The sequence below is a fragment of the Haemaphysalis longicornis genome, unplaced genomic scaffold (genome assembly GCF_048455015.1).
Source record: "Haemaphysalis longicornis isolate Haplotype H1 unplaced genomic scaffold, Haemaphysalis longicornis Haplotype H1 scaffold_11, whole genome shotgun sequence".
In the NCBI taxonomy this organism is placed as follows: Eukaryota; Metazoa; Arthropoda; class Arachnida; order Ixodida; family Ixodidae; genus Haemaphysalis; species Haemaphysalis longicornis.
Window position 1 is genome coordinate 35,618,291 of NW_027526214.1, and position 11,046 is coordinate 35,629,336.

Sequence of the window (11,046 nt, forward strand, 5' to 3'; positions counted from 1 at the left end):
GAGCAATGTACGAGCTACGTCTCCGGTTCTTCCACCGGTGATCTTTAGAAGGACTTTCTAGACGTAGGACATATTGTTCGGCCTTGCTGTTGTGGCGTTATATCTAACCTGCTTGGAGACATAAACAGCGGTTTTGTCGAAATTTCTTTCTTCCGTGTGCTGTCCATGCACATAGACGCAAGCTGAAACAGCTGCAATAGCAAAACTGTAATCAAGTTTTTTTCGCAATAATTGGCCAGTACTGATAAACCAATCACAAAACAAAACTTTCAAATCTCGTTTTCAGTTTGTCTTGAACGTAAGTTTGACTAGTATTGGGATTTCTGTTTTAAAAAGCAAAGCACCAACTTTGTATGTAAGTCTTCAATTTGTCTTAAATTGCAACGAAAGAGCACAACAAAACTGACAGAAATTGATAATTTCGGGAAATATGTCGCATCTCATGCGCATTTCAGAGCATCGCGGGATCATGGAAGTTGATATGCGTCTTTTTTGTAATTAGGTTTAACTGGAGGCGTGCCGACGTCAAAGTGCAAAGTCTCATTTGTCTTTAGCAAAATGCAGAGCATCCCCAAGTACAGCCAGAAGTCTCATTTATGTAAACATATAACAATTTCCAACGTAAAGTGAAATTACCGCCGGCTCTGCATAAAACACCAGTTTTGATCCCCAATCTTTCGGAGTCACACGCTTGAGTTCATGCGGTGATACGCCAAGAATATTTAACAAAAACAACTGTTGTACATGTAAACAGAAACGTTTTGAGCAGACGTTGTTTATTGTTAGCTTGCTGTAAAGATTTTGCGTGCTGAAAATGATAAATAATATATAAAATCACCTGTATAGAATTTACGAGCCCAGAATCCTGGAGATGCGTGCCGGGCAGCCCTCTCATTTAAATTATGTGAGGCGGACAAATGATACAGGACCTTTCGCCGTCCAGCCCGTGGCAGGGAAAACAAAAATTTTGGAATTAAGAATGGTAGGGCTCTTTAATAAACTGGCCACAAATTTTGGAAGAGCACACTTTCTCTTTAGAAGAATGTCAGGGAGTAGCGGTTCAAAGTTTACACTGTCGGTTACATGTGGCGAGAAGTCAGTTAGACAATATGACGGTTTTAGAGTCAAACAAGTTTGATGATGGGAAAATAATTGCGGAAGAAATATCGGTGTCTTCGGGGACAAGCGAGGCTTCGAGGTTAAGAAAATTTTTCACGTTAGTTTCTAACCACACAATGAGCCTTCATAAAGACACGTCCAATGACAGATTTTGCGTGTTCGGCTTGTGCATGTAAAAGAGTGACGTCGTGTTGCCGTCACTGCATAAACTTGCAAAGCATAGTTCTCGTACGGGTGGCTTTTTGTCCAAACGATTCTCGCAGGGGCGACTGATTGGACGTTGATCTAAAGGTAGTCAATCACGCAGATGAGAAATAATATTCAGTAATCCGGATCACTGCAATTAGGATATAAAAGTCATGTACGGTTGCGCTCATGGCACAAGGGCATTGAGGCCAAAAAGCGCCATATCAGAGTGAGTGGTCCTTCAGTCAGTAAAATAAAATTTCAAATGACGTGATAGTGCTAAACAAAAATTATTCATCTGCCAGGTGTAAAAGCCCTGTGTTGATAAAAGCCCGATGTTGAAATTACGCGTCGTTGGTAAAAGGTTTCGAAATTAAATTTCGTGAGTGTATGTTAAAATGCGATTAATTGGAAACATTGCTTGTGCTGTTAAGAATTGCGAAGCGTGTAGGGGTATGGCATACCTATAAACCTCGGGAAAGATACAGCGCCTAGCGTCCTCTAATGCGGCAGATTATTTCAACCTATAGATAACTGAGAGCCAATTTTCAACATCTGTTGTATACTGGCGGATCTGGGATTTTGAATAGGAAAGAATGACGGCCCTAGAAGTGGCAAATTCTCAATGTGCACATAAATATTTTAGCAAATCTGTTTTTGTTTTTGTTGTCTTTTTATAAGCTGTGTTTTTATAAAATTAACTTTGTTAGGGATTCGTTCGTACTATTTCTGTTCCAATGTTGCCTGGGTTTCTTTTTTAAAGTTGCTTCATTTCCTGCCATGCGAGGTTGTGTATGTCTATGCAACTTACGAGTGCGGCGTTACCAACTAATCTGCCAGCAATTTCATCCCCGATGATGTCACTGTGCCCGGGCACCCAGCAAACTAATATTTGTATGTTTCCAGACTACGGCAATGCTATCGATTTGATTATAATACTTAAAACCATGTTTATACTTGCTCTCCCTGCCTTCAATGCTGGTACAAGTTGCTGTTCTGTTGGTTTTTTATCAGGCGGGTTATTGCAAGGTAAAGTTCATGTGCTTCCACCGTGAAAACACGGGTGTCGATGTTTAGTGTTTTTTGTACTGTTCAATTTTGGTCCGTGAGCGAAGCATAACACAGCGGAATCAAACTTTAAGGAATCACCATAAACACAATTGTATGGGTACTTTTCGTCTAAATACAAAACTTTTGCAAACCACTTATCTGAGCGCATTCATTTTGCTAAAATCTTTAAAAGAAATATTGCAATTGAGGGCAAGTCCGAGGGAGCAACCATATCTCCAATACCGGTTTTTAGGTTTCTTAGAATGAGATCTTGAATTGTTTAACTTGCAGCCTGACTTGAAACGAGAAAGGTGTGGGAATTGATGTACAATATAGCAGTTTATGAACAAGTTTTAAGAAAACATGTGGTTTAAAATATTGCCACATCGGGGATTTGTAATCCAGGTGACATTTAAAGCATGCTTAAACCATAAGTTCGATCACGTTCAGGGCTCCACTGATCTCGCTGCACCTATGACCTATAAACTTCGCGCAGGACCCGTCCGCAAACACTGGATGCAAGTGGAAGCAGCACGTGTACACTGGGCCTAACATATTAGTAAAATGTTTAGCGCTGAACTGTATACCACACTACCGTAATCTAAACAAGATCTTACTAGACTGTTAAAAAGCCCCAGAAAACATGCTATGTCCGCTCCATTAGTGTGTTAGAAAGTACTATTTAGCCCATTCATTATGTCCATACATTTCATTTTCAGTTGTTTTATGTGTGCGTCAAAATTGATCTTGTGATTCATGGAAGCATCAAGAAATTTCTGTTCAATATTCACCGGATTCTCTACTCTCTTTACCTAAACACTAGAATGCAATTGGATGCCAGGGTTACAATAAAACCGTGTTCTTCTATAACCGTGTTCTTCTATAACCGTGATTATAATCGTGTTCCTCTGCCCACCTCGAAAATTTGTTTCCACGAAGTTGTATCCGACGTCATAAAACCGAGATTTTAGAAGCTTTAGAGCTCATTTGTACATTGTCTACATATACACCGTAAATCATTGAAGGTATCAGTGACTTACCTAGTGTTTGCATTTACATAATAAACAGTGTACAGCTAAGAACTCCACCCTGAGGAACACTACTTTCTTCAATGCACTTTTTAGATAAGGCAGCACCAACCCCCCCCTAATGTCCATTCTTATAAGCAGCCTTGGTGTTGTATTGAGCGTGAATCCCGATATGCCGCAATCGTTTAGGTCGGGAAGGATGCCACAACGCCACTATGTGTCATATGACTTCTCTAAGTTAAAAAACACAGCAGGCAATGCTGCCTCCATACAAAAAAAACTCTTTTGCAACTGCCCGATCGAAAACCCGCCTGACAACTTTGGAGTATGCCAGTCTATTCATAATACATCAGCCTTCAAATATCATTGTTTCAGACTACTGTGACAACTGATCAGAGCAACGGGGCGTTAACTAGATGCCATTGACGAATCCTTCCCCTCTTTCAGTGTTACAACTGCAACCGCTTTGCTCCAAAACGTAGGAACGAATGTCGGCTTGCAAATTTTGTTATATAGGTAAACTTGTATTTTGAGAGTGTTCGGGAGCAGGTGTTAGATTAGTTAGTAACGGCATTTGCCCCAGGCGCATAAGACTTCCTTCTGTCCAAAGCAAACAGCAGTTCTGGTAGAGAATTTACAGTTGCAGGACTCTATTTGGCAGGGGGCGAAATAAACAACTTCATGGACTGTTTATTGTCCCGAATTGGTTTTCTCTCTTGGGTTCTTTTCGCGTTTTAGGAACATGTGCGTGTAGTGGGCAGAGCTTGAGACGTATGCAAAGTCATCGGCTAGTGCGTTCGCTTATTCCAAAATGGTGTCACCTTTGGTACGGTATAACGGCAGGTTGCAAGTTTGTTGTCCCATTAGGTTTTAATTCTATTCTAGACCTTGCGTTTATCTGTATATTACCCTATTCAATTTACAAAACATCCCCAGCTTTCTCTTTCTGCCTGTAGACGAAGGTGCTTTCCCTCTGCTTTAGCCCGCTTAAAAGCAATAGGGTTTTTTGCAGTTAGGTGTTTGTTGGAAATTTCGACGATGATGAGAACGACGCAGACACCGAGCTCAACAGACACATAGGCGAAGAAGACGAGGACGACCAAGCGCGGCTACATGATGGGCGCTTTATAGACGGTTCTCTGTAAATAGTTTATATATATCTGCTTTCTATCGACGACGGCCTCCTTCCTTGCTCCCTGGACTCTTTCTGCATGGTGCCAACACCCGAGACCAAGGCACTACCAGAGGTGAGCCACTCCGAGCGAATTCGCCTTATCTTCGACCGCCTGCTAACCTCTGGCGAACAATAATGAAGCCGCCCTTTCAATCAGCCCGTCGATAAACCCGGAGGCCGGCTTTAGAAGAAGAAACCAGTCGGACCCATTTGTGCTGCTTTGCTGACACACATGAGATTCGCCTTCGCGCCTTCGTACTTGCCGGAAAGATCGCACCGACCTTTGCCCCGTGATTTCGAACCCCACCCCTATCGACGTCTGTGACGCTAGACTGGACCATGGAGGCTCTATATAAAAGGCGGGTGATCCTCCGGAAGGAACTGGCATGTGTTATCGGCAAGGTTGATGAATTTTCGCATGGAGCAACCACCCATATGTGAGTTGACTCACCTGTTGAACATTCTGACTGAGCGAAACAATTCATTGATTCAGATTCACCGAGAAGTACAAAACACCCTAGACATTGAGAATCTCGGATATGAGCTGTTTGACGCTTTGAATAAGAGGGCAAGGTAATATCTGCAAAATTGAAATTGGATATGAAAATAACCGAGACCAGAACTAACCGGCAAGCTCCAATATGTCCATGAAAACCCGAATTAGGTCGGAGATCAGACAGCACCTCAAAACAAAAATGTGGAAAAGGGACGATGAGCCGTCGTGGCCATGTTTAAATAAAGAACTCGTTAGAACGGGTAACGGCGGCTTGTCATTCCTTTTTCCACATTTTCGGTGCCGAAACCCCGGACGTCAAGCGACGCGACGAGGTCAGCCATGGAAGGGAAATCTACTCTTCGACCGCATTGGCCACAGCGAAGCAGGGAGAAGGTGTCGGGACAGATGAAGCGGCTGCAGATTGCTCAGAGAAGTCTTCTCGACGTCAACCGGAAGCTCATCACCGAATTAACGCCAACTCTCGAACAAAACAAGGATGTCGAGGCCGCTGTTTCGTCCGCCTGAGTACCGCACCGCGCCGACCGACTTCCTGCACTCAGCGAGAAGCTAGATGCCCTGTCATGCGGAACCAGAATCGACGGCCAACATGACGACGCTCTATGGTCGCTGCAATGAGCTCACAGGATATTCGTGTTACTGGAAATTAAACTTCGCCAACAAACTACTACAGTGACATTGATGTGCATTCCAGTACTAGGTAATTGACTTCAGGAAGGTCCAAGCATGCCTGCATCAGCATCCCAAACGACAATATACGCATCTATGAAAAATCATTTGGCTGAGACTGCACTTGAGATACGCCATTCGAATGTGGCTCCCTCTGTCGTTATGCAAGACGCCGTGTTGCTGGAAACACCACACCAGCAGCTCATAGAAACCCAGCAAGAATCACCGCCATGCATGGGTGCTCCAGCCCCACCAGAAGAAAACACCGTGGACGAGGAGCTGCCTTCAGAAGGTGTCACTGACGAAGTACGCATGACTGAAGCACTTGAAACCTTTTTTGCATATAGTTATGTGGCGATGAGACCTTCTGCGGATGGTATGCACAAAGGCTTTTACTAGAGAAAACGTTGAACAACACTGAAAAGTAATAAAACCTTAACCGGACAAATAGGATTGCTCATTACGAGAAAGGCTTGACCGGGTTTCGGAGAGTTGTGGCTGGCACAGGAGTGAACGCGGTCTTATTATTTTATTTATTTTTATTATTATTTTATTTATTTAATACATACTGCGGACCCTAAGAGGTCCAAGCAGGAAGGGCACGTCACGCATACCACAAAAGTAATGACGTACATTATACGAAAATGAAAATATGTTTTACATGCTACAATACACGTCGTTGTGTAACAACAATGTGTTTCGTTCTGTACACCACAATACACTTCGCTATGCGTTGCAACAACACACCTGGTTCTACAGCACTACATTACACTTTGTTCTAACCCGCCGCGGTGGCCCAGTGGCTAAGGCGTTGCGCTGTTGAGCACGAGATCGCGGGCTCGATTCCCGGCCGCGGCGGCCGCTTTTCTGATGGAGGCGGAAAGCAAAAACGCCCGTGTGTACGAGATTTCAGCGCACGTTTAAGATCCCCAGGTGGTCAAAATTAATCCGGAGCCCTCCACTACGGCGCGCCTCATCGCCTGCGTTGCGTCAGCGCGTTAAAACCCTACAATCAATCAATTACACTTTGTTCTACAACACAAGTAGTAACGTGCGCCCAACAAAAACAATACACTTCATTTTACATGTTACAATAAATGAGGTTCGCATAACTTGTTCCAGTCCGAAACTGTTCGCGGAAAAAAAGAATACATAAAGGCATCGGTTCTCGCAAAAAATGGGGTTAGCAAATGGGGATGATGATGTCGTGTGTTTCTTGTTGATATAAAAGATAAGTAAGGCGATGAATCGATGGCGAGTTAACCATTAAGTAATAATTGAAGGAAATCCAGCCGTTGTTCGCGTCTGCGGGATTCAAGGGTCTGAATGTCGTTTGCAGACAACAGCGCGGAAGGTGAATCCGACGGTAAGTATTTTGAATATATAAACCGAACAGCTTTCCTTTGAACCCGCTCAAGTTTATTAATATTAAGCTTAGTGTAAGGATCCCATACACCGCTGGCGTATTCCAGTTTAGGTCGTATAAAGGAATAATAACTAAAAAGCTTTACATTGGCAGGACAGGTACGCAGTTTATGTCTTAAAAAACCAAGTTTCCGAAAGGCAGCTGAACATACGTTGTCTACATGCAAGTTCCAAGACAAATTACTAGTTATAGTTAGGCTCAAGTATTTGTACCTTGTAACCTCTCTCAGAGTTGAAGACCCAAGCCGGTACATAATATTTAGTTTAATTTTCTTGCGTGTCAAATGCATGCAGACACTCTTTTCTGCATGAAGGATCATTCCCCACTTATTGCACCACTGATGAATATTATGAAGGTGTGAGTTAAGTTCATTTTGATCATCGAGAGAGTTAATAACCCGGAACAAAACACAATCGTCTGCAAATAATATAATTTGTACAGAAGGGGTGATGACATTTACAATATCATTTATGTATAAAAAAAAAGCAATGGCCCCAGGACGCTTCCTTGGGGTACACCTGATGTGACCTGAAGAGACTGCAAACGGTGGTAATTAATAGCAACAAACTGTTCACGGTTATTTAGATAGTCTGCATTCCAGTTTAGAATAATTTTGGGAAGGCCAATACCCTTAAGTTTCAAGATCAATTTGTCGCGTGAAACCCTGTCGAATGCCTTACTGAAATCCAAAAATGTTATGTCAGTTTGCATATTGTTATCCAGGTTCAAGTGCAAATGAGTGAATTATTGTAACCAGTTGTGTCACGGTCGAATATCTATTTCTAAAGCCGTGCTGAAAATTGGTCAGGATTGAATGTTGTGTCAAGAAATTTCCAATTTTAGTAGCAATTATGTGTTCTATTAATTTGCAGCAAGATGAAGTCAAGGATATGTGTCGATAATTTTGAGACGACAAACGATCACCTTTCTTGAATACAGGACTTACGCGTGCGGCTTTCCAGTCACGAGGTAGCTTTGATGACAACAATGAAACACGGAAGATTTCATGCAGGAATTGAACGACATGTTCGGCATATCTTCTTAGGAACAGATTTGGGAGATTATCGTATCTACACGACTTTTTGGAATTAAGATTCAAAAGCATCGAAAAAACACAAGAATATGACACGAAAGACACTTCGCATGGGTCGAACACTTTACCGTTTGGAACATAAACACTAAAGCCAGACAACACACTTTGAAAATACGCATTGAAATGATCAGCAATCTTTTCTTGGTCAGATAGAATCACGCTATCAATTGCCATTTCGGTCAGAGGTTTCTTTCTGTCATCAATGTAGTTCCATAATTTAGCCGGGTGAGTTTTTATGAAGTTGGGCAGCAGCGTCCTAAAATAGCGATCTCTGGATGAACGTATAGCCCGTGCAAGGCTGTCTTTGAGGAATGAGAGGGTACGAGACTGCGCATGCTTCTGTCTTAACCATTTTGTCTTTCTTTTTAAGTGAATTATATCTCGCTATCGAAGGAGTTGTTTTGTGCACTTTTTTATGTTTATTCGGTATAAAATGATTGATACAATGATGACACATTTCTTTAAATTGATTCCACATTGTATCGACATCGCCCACCTCAAAGACCGCAAAACACGACTCCATGTATACTATTACAGATATGTCATCTGCTCGCGAGTAATCTTTAAAGGTACGCACTGAAGCTTTTTTAGTACTTGGAAAATTGTTAACAGGAAGAGAAACGGTAACCAATTTATGATCGGACAGGCCCTGTTAAACTGAAACAGTGTGCAGCTCGAGTTCATGGCTTACAAATACTAAGTCCAAAATCGAACTAAAGGATGCATGCACACGAGTTGGCTCATCACAACTTGCATCATATTATGGGTTAGCATGTTGTTCAACACAATCTCACTCTCTTTTCGTACAATGGTCCTGTCGTATAACGCTCCAAGTCAACAGAAGGTAGGTTAAAATCACCTGCTAACAAAATTTTGTTGTTGCAAAATTGAGACGTATGTTCAGCTAACGTTTTTATGGATTTAGTAGCCTCTTGGGGTCTGTAAAGTGCGTACAAGATGAAAGTGTGGCTCCAACAAGACAGTCTAATGCATACACATTCTTAGCCGTCAGTGTAACCAGTTAATGAGGCTTGCAGTGTTTCTTTCACAAGGATGGCTATTCCACCTCCCCTTGTAGTTCTGTCTTTCCTAAACACCTTATACGAGGGTGGAAATACATCAACATCTGCTATTTCGGGGAGCAATCATGTCTCAGACACAACTGTTACATGTGGATCGTATTGAAGTAAAGCAATTTCCATTAGTTCAGTTTTCTTACTGACGCTTCGGGCATTTACGTTAATCAAGCGAAGGCATTTATGTTTAACGCCCTGCTGACCGGTAACAAAAAGTTTACTTTTCGTTGAAATATTTTTTGAGGAAAGTGCGAGTTGTTTTCTTACGTTTGATTCAGTGATTGGGCATGCCGTCTGATCATCGGGCGGGTTTTGCTTTCTTCGTTTTTTTACCGGAATTCTTTCGCCTTTATCACTGTCCAAGACATACGCTTGGTTATCGATATACAGCTTGTCAAATGCCAAGTTTACTTTCTCATTGTTATCTTGGTTAGCTTTCGCACTTGCCCAAAGCTTTCTTCTAACATGTCGTATCGTCTGAGAAGAGTCTTCCCCGATAGCTAGCTTGGTATTTTCAAGTTTGGGCCCGTTTTTAAGTATTCTAGCTTTGTCTCGCCAATCGAGCAATTTGAAAATGACTGGCCTAACGTTTCCAGTTTCAGGTCCACCTATACGTTGAATACGCTTGATACTGACAGGTTCAAGTTCCATGATATCATTTAGAAGGTCTTTGTTGACGGCACTTTCAAGTGTTTCGCTGGTTTCATTCTGCCTCGAGAAGACCATAAACGATTAGATTCGACCGGCGACTATGGTTTTCCAGTTGACCGATTTTAGTTTCTAGAACACTTATTGTTTTTACCAACGAGGAGAGCGGCTCCCGACAGGCATTTACCTTCCTTTCAAACCCAGATAGGGCATCAAGCTTTTTCTCAATATCTGATAGTCGCTTTTCATTAATGTCTTTGACTTCAACCGCTATGTGTGTTAACATTTTAGCAATCTGTTCCAGATACGGGCCCGGGTTCGTCTCAATATCGCCACATAGTAACAATAACTTCCTCAGTATTGTTTCTGGGCGGCACAACAAAGAACTGAGCCGTGGGCACGGCAGCACAAGCAAAAAAGGATCATCAGAGTGAACTCATTTTCTATACTTCTTTATTACCTGTACCATGAACAGGAACGGATCAGACGGTCCGTATGCTGGTACAGCTGCCGTGCCCAATGGCCGAGATGACAGCTGGGCACGAAGTTATAGCCGCGCTAAAAGGTGCTCGTGCCGCCATCTACCAGTGGTCCATGTCGCATGCTGTCGTCGAGTGACCACTCAGGCACTCCCATGACGACGATGATCACAGTTCAGCCGCATGCCAAAAAGAAGAATCGCAGTCATTTGGAGCAGGCGTCATTGCAAAGCTTCCTGAGCACCCGGCACGAAATGGCGGTATTAGGGTGATAATCTGTACAATGAACAGGAACGGATTACAGACGGTCGTCATGCTGGTACAAGCCGCTGTGCCCAATGAGAGGGTCTTCATAATATCGCGGACCATTGGATGACCTGTCACCTTCAATTCGGCTCGAGAGACGCCGCGAAAGACCGCACTTCCCCTCCTCAAGAGAATGGTGCCCCCACCATAAGGACATCTATGATTAAGAAGGCTACTAGATGTGTTCGCAAACCCAAGAAGCCAGGAGATGGTGGTACTGCGGAGATTCACACTGGAAAGGATGTAGACATTCACGGTTTCAACTGGTGCATTGGGTA